Below are 16,820 nucleotides of genomic sequence, written 5' to 3' on the forward strand. Positions count from 1 at the left end.
GGCCCGGGGCAGCCGCTGCCTCCCGCGCCTGGCCGCCGGGGTTCAAACCTCACCTAGGCCAGCCCCCTCCGAGCCCCGCGTTCCTGCGTGGGCTTGGAGAGGAGCGTCACTAAAGCCAGCCTTGCGAGGTTGCTCTGGTGCGTGTGTCTGGCTCCATCGTCACCCAGGCCTTTTTTTTTTTTTTTTTCCCCCGTAATCACGAGGGCTCACGACCTACTCCGTGGAAAGACAACATCAGATTCTCAAAAGATCGCCGCGTTCCCAGAGATGAGACTTCAAGCAGTGTACTCGCTGCAGGGGACACACAGGCAAATCTCAGGAGCTCGCTCCACATTGGCAGACTCTCCGCACATTTTCTCTGGCAGGCATAAATGACTATTAAAGAAAAGGCTGTTGCCAAAAATACATAATAAAATGAATGACCGGTTGGTAGGAACCTTCACTGACTTTTCCTGCCAGTGCTTTCTCTGAAGTGATAAACTAGGATGTGAAAATAAATTGTGGAGGAAGGAGAAGAGAAGACTTATCATAGATGAACACTGTGCTGCTGGGGAGAGACCAGGCTCTGGGATGCAAAGGGCGTGGACGGAGGGACGGCTTGGAGCTGGGATGAGGATGCCCATAGGAAGTAGAAGCAAGCAGCACCTCCCTTCATGGCTGTTGGGCAAGAAAACCAGGCACAAGAGGGAAGGTGAGCTGGGAAGGAACCAGACGAGGCAGAGGAGAGGACAGACTGTCTGAAGGGGTTGTCCTGACGTCAGAGGACAAGGCAATTCTGGGAGAGGACTCTTTGCCAGTTCTGAAACACTGCATTAGGCAAACAAGTCACAGTTCAGATCCTGCTGAGTCAAAGACGGATCCTGCTGAGACCCAAAAGACCCAGGACAGAAGATCCAATCTTTGTGGCAATAGCTCCCATGAATGCCAAAATTACTTGCCAGGACACAGCAATACCAGGGGACTCCCAGTGCCCATCTCACAGATTGCTCAGTTCTGTGGGTTGGTTTGGACCACTATTTCGAAGCAGCTCCAGGCAGCATTTCCATTAGCAGAGTGCAGTTTCAATGCGTTGAATGGTGTATTATTCAGTCTTTGAAGAAAATTGTAAGGAGAAAATTATGGAGCGGGGAAAACAGCACAGACTGTCCTTGGAGCTTTTTGTAACAATGCCCTCTTTGAAATAAATATAAAGGAGCAAAATAAAACCTAATCAAAGAAACGAAGAAAAGCCTATCTGTAGATTGTTCAAATACTTTAAAGCAAAAGCAAAGACAGAAACCAACTCTCTTTAAGTGTATTGCACATTTCCATTTGGGAAGCAGCAGGATAGGAACATACAGATACTGGCCGCTGACACCTCAAGCTGCACCTGCCACATCTGACAGACAAGTCTTAATTAAGTGACTGACAGGACAAAATGTGGTGTTCAGCCCCGGCAATGCAGCCTGGAAGAAAGCAAGTACCTCTCCCAGGCCCCAGCGCAATCGGCCAAGGCCTTGGGTGGGCAGTTTCTTTCCGATAGCTGATACAAAGGCAGGAAATTGTTGTCAGGGCACAACAAATGGCCGTGTCATTGATCTTTCAAAAGCCAGGAGCTACAGCACATATTCTTGAGTGCTCACTAGAACCTTAGTTACTTGTTATTTTAACTGCACACAAACGTCTTGCTGCTTTGCCACCCATTCTCCTCCCCATGATGTGCCAGCTTGTGTTGGGCACGTATATTCATTTTTTGCTAATAATTACAATTCCACAAAGGAAGGAGCATACGGAGAGGGATCCACGACCCTGTCAAGCCAAATGTTGTCTATTCTTACACGCCTTCCCAGGTGATGCTGCCCCTCCTTTCCCTCCCACAGTGCACAGACTTACAGCAAAATCATTGTCTAGTCAATCTGCAATACTGACGTTTCTCTTCCTTACTTTGCATGCAAAGAGTTAACGGCATTTTTGTTTAAAGAATGTAAGTGATTGTTGCCAATGCTCTGAGGTGTGGAGGTGGTGAAATGAATGCATAGCAACACATGCTCTGCAAACACAAATACAGCTGGTGAAAAGATTAATCAAGCGAGGGCAGGAAGTAAGAACATTTGTCACAGAAAAAAATGGCTACGCAGAGCTAAAAAAATGGAGTGATGGACACCCGGTGGGGCGGGAATAAAAGACTGGAGTAGACTGTCAGGGTTGATGCGCCTCGTTCTCTCTGCTGCAGCCTACCCCATCACACAGTCCTTTCAGAGACTCAACAGGGCGATAGTAGCGACACAGTGATCATATGGGATGTGACACTAGACTGACGAAGGTGTCTCAGTTGGGATATGTGGGATTAAATCTAAACCATGCTCTAGTCCTGCTTGGAAGCTCTCTTCCAGCTGACCCAACTATAAAAGGGTATCTGAATTAGATGTATATGGCTTTCCTGTTCTCAGCAAGCTATGCTCAGTATAAGGCTGGAAGGAAGGAGGATTGTGAGATCCAAAAGTGGTTTCACCCTATCTAACTGTGGTTGCATCTGGAGCCTTGCTGAGGGCTTGGCTAGCCCTGAAGACATCAGAGAAACCAGGCAAACCCAGAACCAGTTTCCTGAATGGTGCATCCCATCATGGGCTGATGAAGGATGGGTTTAGAAATATTCTGCTTGCTCTTACCAGTCCAGGAAATTTTCCAGTGCTGGATGGGATCCTCAGTGGAGCATTTCCCCAAACATTTTTATTCTTTTAATTCCTTTCAGCTTAATAACATGTATACAGAGTCCTTTAGTGATCTTGTGTTCACAGAATCTTCAATTCCTTGCCCAGCATGGTCATGGGACCTTGGGTTTGCAGAAGTCCCCATGCAAGCGTTGCAAGACTGCATAGCTTCCAAGATAAAGGTGCACTCCGGCCAGCGTGGCTCAGAGCCTAATGTATTCAGACACATCTAGGGAGACTATTACATAAAATTCCCATTTCCACTCGAACAGATCATATTGCTGACTAAAGTAAAATGGCTAGGGAGCCAATAACAAGGGGCTGCCATAAAATTTAAAGCCCATTAAAGAAACATATGGACCTGTGTACAGGTCTGTGAAAGATAACAAAGGTAATAGAAGTGAATGAAGAGGCAAAGCTAACCTTTTATGTAAAGCGCAAAAGAAAAAAGTCATACAGTTTTCTTGAGTATGTAAGTATTCTGAGGATAGCAAGCAAATATTTAGACAACTCACTATGAAAAGAAGTATCCAGCATTTCTATGTGTTTAAAACACATTACTGTCACAGATCTATTGATTTATAAAGCAAAAGTAGATAGAAAGCAATTTAATTCTACTTCGGTTGCTTCGCTAATGCACAGCCATTGTGCATTAATAGAAGACAAATAAATAAATTTACAAAGAGGTGGAGAAACTGTAGATGTGTGATATAATGTGCCCGAACTGTCAAGTGGAGATTGAATCCTTGCTAAAGTCTTCTGCTTCCCAGGTCTGAGTATGTGAAATCATGGTTTGGCCAACTAGGGCTCCTGAGCCAGAACAAAAGAAGTCATTCCTTTGTCTTAGAGCAAAGGGTCATCTGGAGGAGCAGGGGTGGAAGAGCGCCGTTCACCCTGACCAGCCTCCCTGCTTCCCTCCTTCGGGAGCTTATACTCAGCCATTTTCCCTCCTGAATCCTTGAACAACTGACCACCCCTGTCTCAACACCCCTACCCTTGACTGTACCTTTATTTTTCTAGTATCCCACTGACTTTCTCACAGCTCTTTCTCAGCAGTCTGTGCTCAGGTTGCACAGTGGAGCATCCCTGAGCTGGCTCTGCTGTGTCCACAGCAGGCTGGCTGCCTATTGCCAGGCACCTGGACACCATTCTAAGGCCCTAAGCTGTGGGACACTGGGGTGGTGGAGGCGACTCCTGCCTCCCTGCACGCTTCCATAAGGCTGAGCACTGAGCTGTGCAGCATCCTCTGCAAGAGTCATGGCAGAGCCCAAACACCTCCTTCCTGCCGTGGGCCCGGGGCCACCACACTTTCCCACAGGCACCTGACCACTGATGGGGGAATACTGTCACTGTGCTGTCTGTCACACCTGTGAGAGCCAAAGTCTCCATTCGTTTCTCACCACGGCCACACCTGGGACATTAAGGACATGTTTCTTCCTGGGGTCACCCCACAGACCGGAGGCTGCAGCCCTGAGTGCTGTGTGGCTGCTGAGTGCCAGACGTCATGCACATGACTGATTCCCATCATTGCCTTTTCCAGGCACTTTCCTGGATGGTTATTCGCATCGCCTTCCTGTGCACTTACATGGAAAGACAGTGATTCACCTCCAGTAATGACACATTAGATCTGGGAGTTGTAGTCCACCAGGTGTCCAGCACAGACTGCAAAATACTGATTATGGAATGGAGGAATGCAAAGGAAAAGTGAGATGATAGACTACCCTGCGGGGAAACCAACCTGAAAATCAGAGGCTGCTTGGGGGAGAAATAAAGAAATCACCAAGGAGGTGTTAAGCAAGGGTTTTAAAGAACAGAGGGTAGTGCAGAAAAAAGGGGAGTGCAACATAATATGAGGGAATAATAGCTTGTCCCATAAACTAGTGATTTTTCTTTATGCTGGATCTGGAAACAAAAATTACTCATGGCTAAACAAAAATTACTCGTGGCTGTTGCAGTACACATAAAACTATGGGTGAAAGAAGAAAGTGAAGGCTGCAGTTTCTGACAAGACAAGGACACACAGCCTTCAGTAAAATATATATTGCTGGTGACAGAATGAGGTTTTATAAAAATTATCAGGAATAGTAGTCAGAAATTCTATATTATCAGCAAAGTATTGAAGAGTATCTTCAACAACAAAAAAGATGTGTTCACATTAGAGAGCTAATGCTTATAATTTATGGAATGAGTCTGTATTAAAAAGACAAAATATTAAAAAAAATAATAAAACCTCTTTTCTTGGTAGTGTTTTATGTCTACACATTTCAAAGTATATTAAAAAGCTGAAAACATTATTCGCATTTTAAAGGCAAAGAAGCTGAAACACTGGGAGCTTGTGTACTTTGTTACAAGCCAGACAACACGTTACTGCCAAAATCAGGGCCCCAGAATTAAGATGAAAGAACAGGGGCTTGAGCCTTGTTCCTCATGCCACTCCTTTAGCCAACTGAAATGGGCGAGTGGGAACTTATGAGGGAACTAAAATCTTCATACCCAACTGGGGGAGAGCCATTGGCATGAGGGAAGAGAGCTGTGGAGCTATATTAAGCTCGTAAGTCATAGCATCAGAGTAAGATGTGCCAGGAAGGTATCTCAGTGGGGTTTCAAAGCAGTGCTAGGGTCCATGCAGACTGCTGATGGTGGCGTTTGTATCTAAATTAGCAGCCAGAACAGCCCAGATTCAAGAGGTCACAAGGCAGCGCTTTCCTCCTTTTTCTCTTCCTCTCTCCCACAGTCCCTTAAGCTGAGTATCACGCTGAGTTTATGTGCGGAGTAAAGCCTTGCCCATGTGTCTAGTCCTGGCCCTGTTACAATCACTATCGCATTTTTGTAATCAACTTTAAACAGACCAGGATTTCTCATTGCCCTTCCCCATCTCCTAGTAGTAATGAGTATCCTTGTAGAATGTTTTCTGCAAGGAATGGAAAAAAATCTGGTGGGATACAGTAGCCTAAAACCTGGGGTAGATGAGCAAAAGGGGAAATGTAAGACTAATTACAGTAATACAGGTCCTGACAGATGTGGCAAACTCTTCCAAAGGGCAGCATTTCTTGTTCAAATACTGAAAAACAGTTTGAACAAAGTACCAGAAAATAAACTGTGCGGAGCAATCGTTCATGGGGCCATGTAAATGCGCTAGACCATCTATCTAGGCATTTCCTTCTTTGAAGTCCAATGCTAAGATTTGATCCTGTTTGCTTTCCAAGGGGGTGTGATCAGAGTGAAACTAGAAGGAAAAATATTTCATCTTTTTCAACAGTCAAACCTTTAAAGTCCAGCCTGTCCCCTGAATCCTGAGAATGCAACCTGAGGTTTTTAAACAAGACCTCTATTGATGCCAGTGGCAGGCATTGCAGACCAAACACCCACGGACCAGTAAACATTTAACTCATCTGGTATGGTTAAGGCTGTTAACGTTCTTCTTGTCACATAGCCACTGTTCATATTCTGAAGGACTTTCTATTTGCTGTCTTCCTTTGGTACCCTTGGAGGAGAGACTAACACCTCTTGTTAAGGCTGAGCTTAATGGAGATATCTGGAATCAATACAGGAAAAGATAACCCAGCCAGATGATGACATTTTTCTTTAGTTAGGAGTCATGGAAGGAAAATATGACATCATCCTCTATGTTAAACCAGCTCTCCTATAGCTTTTAATTGCGGTGTGGTTTTGAAGCCGTATATTCAAATAGGGATAGCACACTGCATTGGCTCTTTCACAAGCAGAAGTTTGAGAGTCACATGCTGCTAAAGAAAATGTTTTACAGTTTTCTGCTCTTGACACATCAGAGTCATTTTTATCTGGTTACTATGTTATGCATGCAACAGAACTGCAATGATAGTAAAATCTGTGACATGCAGACAGGACTGCAGGCACACAACATGAAAAAAAGCAGTTGCTTACTTGTGCAGTTGAAGAGCTCATAATACATTATTTATGGGAAATCAATATTTGTTTGTAATAACTACATATAATGTCTGTCTGTCCATTCAATAAAGCAAAGCGGTCTCTATCCCACTGTTGGTGAAAAGCAGAAAGCAGGACCGTAGAGGCCTTAGTTTACATTGACTAATTACCAGCAGTTCCTCTGGTAACGTCTGGGGAGTCACCACAGATGGTTTGTGTTTTGCAGGAAGGTTGGCTCTTGAAAAAGAGAAGGTGATTTTAACTTGTGGCAAAGACCTCATTCCTGGGCAAGCAGGTCTCCGTTACACAGCCCTGAATGCTTTTCCCATTGCGATGGGGATTTCAGGGTAAAGAGGCAATGGCACGTAGCAGGCTTTCTGGTGAGAAGTGCCTTAGCATGAGGTTTCCTTGAGTGCAATCGAAAGAGGAGTGTTGGTGTGGAGGGTGGCAGGACACCTACCTAACCCAGGAGAGGACTGCAGTGATCCAGGTGCCCACAGGGGAGTCCCTGAGTTGAGGGGGACAGGGCAGTGCCTGGTGAGGCTGAGCAGGCAGCTTGTGGGTGCCAAGGGTTCCCTGCCAGTAGCTGCCTTCTCCTGGATGAGGGGCACCTAGAGGTGGGTGAGCAAGGGATGGGGATTTACTCTTACTGTGTGCTACATGTATCACCATTTTGTCTTTCCCTGAATAAAGATTTACTTGCTTGCATGCTTTCTCAGGGTCCTACCGAGTGGGGAAATCAGACCTAGTGAGGGCATGTGGTTTCCTGGCACTTCTTAGGTGGGGATTTAAATGGTTTAATCATTTGCCTCAAGAGATGTGAAATATGCTGATGCTACTGGTTTCTGCTCTCATTAACCACCTGGCTGAGGCTTATATCTAGACATAATGTAATATGAATTTTTCGGTTATTCTTACTTCTGAGGCATCTATGTGTGCATACATGCACAAACACACACACACACACAACATATGCGCACACAAATAGTTAGGTGGAGATTTTCATGGGCAGTGGGAGGTTTGGAGGTGAACCTCCACTCCTTTTACTCCAAGTGATGCACTCTCCCCCGCACAATACTATACAGAAAATGAACCATGGAGAGTTATTTTCCCAGGCAGACGGAAATGCTGTATTTCGAGGAGGGTAGCTGCATTTCAAAGCCAGAAATCTGCATGAAAGACATTTGTACAGTGCCATCTGGACAAGTTTTTAATTAATGTGGAAGATAAAAAATGAATGGAGAGACCAACAATTTCTTCATGTTCAAAGGCATAATCCCACAGGGGAAAAAATACCCATGGTTATACTTCCAAAGGATTAATAGAGGGCATCTACCATGGATTTACAAAAATAAATTCAGACTGAGAAAGGAATATTTAAAACATTTATGGTTAGTTTTGTTAATTGATTAATTTTATTAATTTAGAAGAATTCTGTTTTCTTTAAGCAGAGATAGCAAGAAAGGATAATGACAGCAGATGAATTAAAAATTATGTGTATTCTGAATGATGGATTCTTTCCACCTAATCAAATAAATAAGCATAACTTCTGAGGAGGAAACAAGGAGATGAGTATCACTCTGTTTTGGTGCGCATAATGTAGCAGTTTAGCTATCTGTCCATTTACAATGTGATCACCCTTTTTGCTGCATGAGCATCAGGAGGTAAGAAAACATATAATTACACTGGAGACTGAGTTTTCTGCCTGCCTTCTGAAGTGTTGAAGTAGAAAGTGTGTGAGGACTATTTGCATTGCATTTCTTTGCAATCTTTGAGAAATATTGTCACTTTTTAACTACTGATCTACTTTTTCATATGGTTTTCTTGTGATATTTTTAAACCAGGAGCATTTACATCCCTGTTTTTGGATGACAGGAGAAATCAAATGATACTTGTGACCATGACAGATTTTATTCAGTTTATCTCAGAGCAGATATATCCTTCTATTTCCATATATATCCACATGTCCTTCTTGTCTGCCGAAACTTATATCATGAGTTTCAATCTGAGAGGGTGTTTTTACATCCTGGAATAAAGTCCTGTGTTTTTGTCCATTGCTACAAGTCTGTCTTGTCCTTTTCATCCCTCACATGGACTCTGTAAAACTTTTATTAATGTTTTAAAAGATGTTGTGATCTTGGAATAAAAAGACAACTCAGAGTTAAACAGATATTATACACTTTTTATGCCGGAGGAGGAACAAGCAAACAGTAACTCTGCAAGTGTGAAACCATAGGCGGAGGGAACATATGTCTCCCATTGGGAACAGGAGCGAACTGATTCAATGCAAGTAAAGGATGCTAAGATTGCTGCATGAGGCAACATCTGGGCTTAAAGTGAATCACTTCCCAAATCGGCCAGAAGCTAGGGCAGAGGGAGAAAAGATTATGGCTCTGATATTTAGGTTATTATGAAGTTACTTCTTTACTCTGCACTAACACCATTTGTTAAATAACTTAAGAAGTACAACATCTATGGCAAAGCCTAAATTTAGGAAGCGTACTTCAAGCATCAACACAATGAGTGTTCAGGAGAAAACCTGATTTTTTTCCTAACATCATTCACGTTGGAAAATGACATTGTGTCTATGTAGCATGTTCAAAGCCATGAAATGTAGTCTATGGATTAGTGCAAGATGTTCCTGTGGTCTCCAGATGTTTCTCCCTCCTTGGGTATCTTCCTTCTGTGCAGACAGCTAAGACTGTCTTCTTTTTCCATCTCCAAATTTCTGATCATGTATTTTTAAGTCTGGATTTTTCCCTGACTTGCTTAACACTTAACATCAAAAGTAATCTGTTTCATTGCAATTATTCAAGTGGATCCAATGGAGTCAGGTTTGGCATTCATCTGACTCAGTGAGGAGCTATGCAACATAGACCTCTACATTTGAACCAGCTGTCTTGGCTGCCACAGTCAACAGAGTTTAGGATGAGATTCATCCGAGCACATGTAGTCATTTACTTCGGGATGAGGCGAGTTGTGCACTATGTTGACTGTGGTTGTTGTTCACATTGGCTCTGTCACACACTGTAGACATAGACTACGTTCTCACTGTAGGCAGATATGTTTACATTAATCCCACCCTCAGTGGGCAGTTGTCACTGATTTTCAGTGGGATTACTGAAACTATCTCATTTGAAAAATACTACCTGCTTCCTTGTCAGTAAGGGTCCAAAACCCCTATGCTTGATCTGGAGTGAGGAGATTTCAGTTGCTCTCTCTCATATCTTGTCTTTTCCTCCTGTTTCATGGGTTTTCCCTGTTACTCTCCTCTCTGCCTCTTCCATGCTTCCCTCATATGTTGAATATGAATTTACGGTGGTGAAGAAGGAATGTTTTCACTTCTCTGAGCCATCACTACAAGACATATGTTTTTGCTGAACTTAGTCTATTTAGTCTATTAGATCCAGTATCTGAAGCATTGCTTTGAGTAAGGGTCTAGCTCAATGGTGAAATGGGTACGTGTCAGTTCTTCTAGAATGTAGAAATATGCATAAGAAATAGCAGTTTCACAGCTTTGCAGTGAATTTATTTTATTGACCAAGGACTTGTGTCTTACTCACTGCCTATTGTTCATCTGTTGAGACTGCAAAGTCCTCAGGACAAGTGTAGGGTTTGTATTCTTCATCCACCTCATCATCCACATCCCACTCTAGAAGATGGGTGGGTGGATGGGTGAAAGCGGGCAATTACCTGACTACTTTGCTCTCTAGGTTTATATTTATTCATCATTCTTAGCTGATCCTTATTCTGCAGAGCATAGAGGTAGCTAATAAGGGCAGTGACCAGTACTCTCACAAAGTCCCATGCAACTATAAATTTGCATTATTTGCTATTACAACCAAAATGACTGCATGAATTTTGTCAGTGTGCAGATGTAGAGACGCAATTTTGGAGATGTGAGCATTAAACAATGGAGGTTGCCAATTAGACAAGGTGTTAAAACATATGTATAGCTGCCAGCATATGTATAAGCTCACTTTACCCATGTGTTTAAGGTGCCTTTTGGATATGGGCCTAGAAATTAAATTTCTTTAAAAATATGTTTTCTTATACTAAATTGCATTTCTGTTTAGCTATATTTTTCTGCTTACATCTTTAGCTTTTAGTTTTTTTCCTATAACCAAAATTAAAAATCACTGCTTTTAATTATGAATATGTATTGATGGGCCAGCACCACATAAAACTTACTTACTTCCCAGGGCATACTGAAGCTTTTTCTGAAATTTGCTTTAAATATGGACGAAAAGTGATTTAATCTAGATATATTGAAGATGCAAGCATCTTGCAGCTTGTTTTGGGCAAGAATATGTAAGAAAATGTTGAAAATTATTCTTGGGAAATATGAATTATGAGTGCCGTTTTTGTAGATAATGTTACATCATAAATATTGCTGTTCATTTTAAGCCTGCATGCATTTTCATGCAGGTATTGCAAGGATGATTTATGCTTTTCTGAAAATGCACACACTTCATTTTTCTACTAGTCTGGAAGTAATGCCAAATGCCTGCTCATTCCAATACATGCTGTTTATAACTTTGGCTGCAGCAAAACAGCAGCTTGATTTAACTTCTGTCTCCAGGGTCCATTCGAACACCAGTTACTGGAGAAAATAGCCTTAGTTTCAGCTGTTGAATTTAACTTTACAAATAATGCTTAATAACTAGAAAGCAGAGGTAGCCAAGTGGACACATCGTTCTCCTCTGCCAGTCTACTCTGTGTAATGTCCATCCATCCTTCTTTTGATAAGAAATTAAATCGCTATTGTGGAAAAATGCTGCTGAGTAAAGCTGATCTTGAGGCCATGAGGTTATCTGAATATTGTTTGAAGACATGTTGCTGTTGTGTTCAGTCTTTATCAATTGCAGGAATTTATTTCTAAAATTGCAAGCTGGAAAAAACTTCAATAAAAAATTAAGCCACTATCCTTGACTTCTTCATTTTGGACCATGCTTTTTTCAGTATTGTCTGTCACAGGAGATGTCAAGAATTTGAAGGAATAACTGAGGGTTCAGAAAATATCTTTCTCTAGAAACTTTCAGGAATGATCGCCGTATATTTAAGTAGATGGTAAGCTGTGATTCTTTTTAGCCTCTTGGATGCTTAAAAAAGTTATTTTAAATGGATTTTTGTGATGTTTAAAAATTAATTATTTCTCTCAAGAAGGGATACCTGCATTTTGATGTTGTTAAGGAGAATATATTTTATATAAGGGAGAGAAATTGTTACCATTCTCCAGTTAGAATTCCACTGAAGAACTCTAATCAGGTTTTTACCCTTCACAGAGGCATGCTGAAAATAAAATGGAATAATACTATGCAGAACAGAAGGAAGAGAACAGTGATGTTTAAATATCTTTTAAGATGATGTTAAGGGAGAGGACAGAACGAATCATTCAGGTATCTAAATGCAGACTTCTAGTGTTTCTTTAGATACCGAACCGCAGATATGACAGCAAACCCCCAACTGTCTAGAGTAACAGCCAGGTGTAACACACTAAAACATCTAAAATGGCACTAGGCATCCACATTCTGGCAACTGAATCCCATGCAGAGAGCATACCTTGGTTTAATAAAAATATTCCAATGTCAGTTTAGAAAACAGATTTAAGTAGCTAAAAGATCACATTCAAACTGGAGATCTCTTTTGCTCAAGATAAAAACAAGTTCTTGTAATCATGTGTCAAAATGATTATCATTGTCTGAATAGCTGGAGGAAATTTGGAGGCTCTAAACCCAAGAGATTCATTTAACCAGTGATGCAAGAGACTGAGATGTGCCTGGGGCCTCGACAGCATCCCCTGCCATTGTGACCAAGTGCCTGCACGTGCTCATATCCTCCTTGCAGAGCAAAGATCTCTCTTTTTCCTTGAAGTATTCTAAATTATTTCCTAGATAAGACAGGGAGAAAACAAAACTTGTGCTCAAAAACTATTGTTTTTTTTTCATACCTGATGGGCTGATGCAGTGAAAGACCTAAGAGAAAGGAATTAATCTAGCTGAAGGTTTGAACAGCTATGAAAAAGCTCTGTTGCTGCTGTTTTGTTTGGATAAACATTTTTTTTTTGTGCTCTTAAATTCTTGTCAAGGGTATTTAAAGGGCTAACTGGGCATCCTGCACCATGGAATTTTAAAATGGGAATAAGTAAGAACTACCTTATTTGACAGAGCAAGGTGATTTTCCAAGACGAACAAGCAGCATAAGTCATCTGGCAAAATGTCATGCTGGCCTCTTATGCTAAAGCAAAAAAAAATTCCCAGAGAATATCTGTCTTAAGCTGTCACTGTCTTCTCATAGATGATAAATCCCAAGTGGAAAAAGCAATATATTTTTTACCACATTTTTTTTTTATTGTGCTCTTAAATTCTTGTCAAGGGTATTTAAAGGGCTAACTGGGCATCCTGCACCATGGAATTTTAAAATGGGAATAAGTAAGAACTACCTTATTTGACAGAGCAAGGTGATTTTCCAAGACGAACAAGCAGCATAAGTCATCTGGCAAAATGTCATGCTGGCCTCTTATGCTAAAGCAAAAAAAAATTCCCAGAGAATATCTGTCTTAAGCTGTCACTGTCTTCTCATAGATGATAAATCCCAAGTGGAAAAAGCAATATATTTTTTACCAATAGCAAGGCACAGCCCTCTAGCACAACATAGGACGCTGAGGTCAGGCAGAAGCCAGATGTGAAGATCTCCATCTGCATCGTCAGTGTTCAAAGGACTGGAAAAAAAAACAGTCGAAGAAGATGCATCGGATAGCCAAGAACACCTTTACATGCTGCAGAGAAGTGTCCTTCCCTGGATCTGCACGACTGGGAAAAGCAATGTTTGCTTACAGAAAAGGAGAGAGGCCACTGGATCTTTGGCAATGGTGATCCAAAATCTGTGGCTTCAAAACCCTCCCTGGAGCTGAACTGATGGTACAGAAGATCACCCAGGGCAAAGTCTGTGATTGTGGTAGCTGGAGACGCCTCAGCTGGGCAGAAATGAGATGATGGGAGAAGGAGAGAATGGGAACGAGGGGAGAAGGAAGCAATTCACGTGACTGCTGACAGGATCAATGTGCTGTAGACAGGAACATCCTTTCCACTCAGACCCTCATGTTTTCCTTGTTTCCTCTACATTTGATTTCCAGACCTGTAAGCATCTCATAGCACTAGCACATTTCACAAAAGATCATCCTGCTATGCTTTTCTACTCCTCCAAAAAAGGAAGAATATGCATATTTTAATGTTATGTGATCATTCCAATGCCACTACCAGTTTGGATACAGTAAGTTGAAGGTTACACTTTTGTAATCTCTGTTTGATGCTACTGATGTGTGGATTTCTGGATGTAATTTATTTAGTGCAATGAAGACAAATCAGGATACAAAAACCCACATAAATGACTAACGGAAAATTTAGAATCCACCTCTGCCACGTCTGTATTAATATCAGTTCAGACTTATTTCACTGCAGCCATTGAGTTATATCAGCCTAAATCTACACATTTTGCTATTTGTTTAGTAACCAATGATTCAAGCAGGTTTTGATTTTGATGTGCTTGTCCTCATCCTCGTTAAGCCTTTACAATAACATTTATGCCTATGATCTGAAAAAGAATGTTATTCCACTTAAGAAGGTATGTCAATGCTACCATTTAGTATTGGAATGGGTAATTTTTTTTTATTCCAGAAAATTTCATGCTGACATTTTTTCAGGTAGAAAATTAATCAGACAAAAGATAGAATGACATTTTAAAAAACCAAACATCTGCTAGCATTATTATTGCCAGCTTCTAATTCGGCAATGACAAGTGTATATTTTTCACAGTGGAAGATTTTATTTTTCACTTACTGGGTGCTCTGAACGAGCTCAGAATGAGAAGCTGAACACGTGCTGCGGACATTCACTCTGAGCAATAGGAATGCTCAAACAGTGGTGCTTCTACCACCAGTCAACCTTTCTTCTAATCCCCAAATCCATCCATTGCCTGAGCATTTATTCCACTGAGATGGTTTCTTCTGCAAAGTGCAGAACAAGGTCTCCTTGGAACAAGAGGATGCCTATCAGTCGCAGGGTAACTTGCATTTTTTTAGGGATGATGTCTGCATTGTGAAGCAACCCCAAGGCATCACAGGAAAATTAGACATTGCTTTGGCAAAGTGAAGAGATTCGTGGGTCTTCCTGCTCATTCTTCTATACTGACACATTTGAGAATTAACAGACTACTTTGAAACTTTCAGCTTTGTTCCCATAGGGGTTCTGATACAGGGCTCTGTTCCTAAGAGCTCTGTATGATAACGTCAGAGTCTGGTTTTCTTCTAAAGGCTTGAGGATCAGGCTCAGTCCCTAAGCCTTTTTTCCCATGCCTGTTAGGTACCTCACAAAGTTTAGAGTCAGTCAATAAGAAATGGGCACAGATGTTTTGGGAGGATTTCAGCTGGCTTCATTGGGGCTCCACCATCCCTGTTGCGTGTGGTGGGCTTCACTCTGGTTTCACTCCGTGCTTGTAGCCTCAGTGTCTGCCAGGAGCAGAAACGGGTGCAGTGAGGAGCAGCTGTGCTGCATGCTGGGCAGGGGATGCAGCACACGCAGCACCGTCCCGTGAGCTGCGTATAGGGTATAGTGCTAAGGAGAGAGAATGTGAGGTGGAGAGAAAAGCCACAATATTGTCCAACACTGAGTCTGAGACAACAAGTTCAATTCATGTTGGATTAGCTGGAGAGGAAAAGAACTGTTTAGCTTAAGTTTATATGGAGCACAAAATAATAGACCAGCTGAGCATAAAGGGTGTTCTAGATGGCAGTGCCGTTTTGAACATATTCTACAATTATTTCCGCCTCTTTGGTTATACACATACAAACATTAGAAGGGGCATCGTTTGGAAATGCACTGGAGCGATGTGACATTATGACCATGTCACTGTGTCGTGGTTTAACCCTGGCCGGCAACTCAGCTCCACCCAGCTGCTCACTCCCTCCCTCCACAATGGGATGGGGGAGAGAATCAGAAGGGTAAAAGTGAGAAAACTCCTGGGTTGAGATAAAGACAGTTTATCACTCCGAATGTCCCTCCCTTCCTTCTTCTCCCCCCCATTTATACACTGAGCATGACGTCATATGGTCTGGAATATCCCTTTGGTCAGTTTGGGTCAGCTATCCTGGCCGTGCCCCCTCCCAGCTTCTTGTGCCCCTGGCAGAGCTGAGCGCTGAGAAGTCCTTGACCGGTGTAAGTACTGCTTAGCAACAACTAAACATCAGTGTGTTATTGACATTCTTCTACTACTAATCCCAAAACACAGCACTATGCCAGCACTAGGAAGAAAATCAACTCCAGGAGAAACCAGGACTCGCTGTTTAGCTCCTGCACAGTGACTCATGTCATCTCCACACAAATGTTCCTCAAGGACATGGCTGCTGGTGCCACTGCCATGGCAGCAGGTGTGGTGTCCATGGACTCGACTCCCAGCTCTGGAGTAAGTAGCTGGTTAGGCAGCATCATTATGTCATTTATGGAAAAGATGTTCTCGACAGACATTTGAGAGATTTGTATGGCATCTTGGACAACATGGCCACATTTAAGCCTGAAGTTAATAGGTGCTGTCATGGTTCAGCATTTCTGGAAGGCAGCACATTTAGGAAGCTAATGATGGACTTTGGTACTGGCTGGTTTGAGAAAGTTAGCCCTGTTAGAAGTAGCCTTTGTTATTTCCTGAAGTGTTCAGGCAATGTGTACAGGCAGTGAAAATATTGGGAAATGCAGCAAATGGTGAAGGAGGCTGAAAATACTAAATGTATTAGTTAATATATTCATTAGTTAAATATATTAATCAGTTAACATATTCATTAGTTAAAATATTAAATGTATTGCTAAATACTATTTCTTTTTAGTATTTATTCTAGAAAATAACTAAATACCAGTCCTTACACTGCCAAAGCCAAGAGACGGGTGGGCAGCTTGGCATGGCAGGGTCCAGCAGGGCAGGTGGTGCTGGGCAGCCCGGGGAGCCTCCACGGGGAGAGCAGGATCCTGCATAGCACCACCCAGGGTTGCATCTGCGGGGGATGACTTTCCCAGCCATCATCTCCTTGAATCCATTACTTCCAGCCTTCATCTCCTTAAATCGCTGCCTCTCCTTTGGAGCCATGCCAACCCTGGCATGCAGTAGGTGCAAAATCTGTGCCACTGTGGCAAGGCTGGAGAAGGAGGTTTGTTATCCCCAGTACCTCCCAAAGGACTC

Source organism: Egretta garzetta, unplaced genomic scaffold (assembly GCF_000687185.1).
Source record: "Egretta garzetta isolate BGI_Z169 unplaced genomic scaffold, ASM68718v1 scaffold154, whole genome shotgun sequence".
Taxonomy (NCBI): domain Eukaryota; kingdom Metazoa; phylum Chordata; class Aves; order Pelecaniformes; family Ardeidae; genus Egretta; species Egretta garzetta.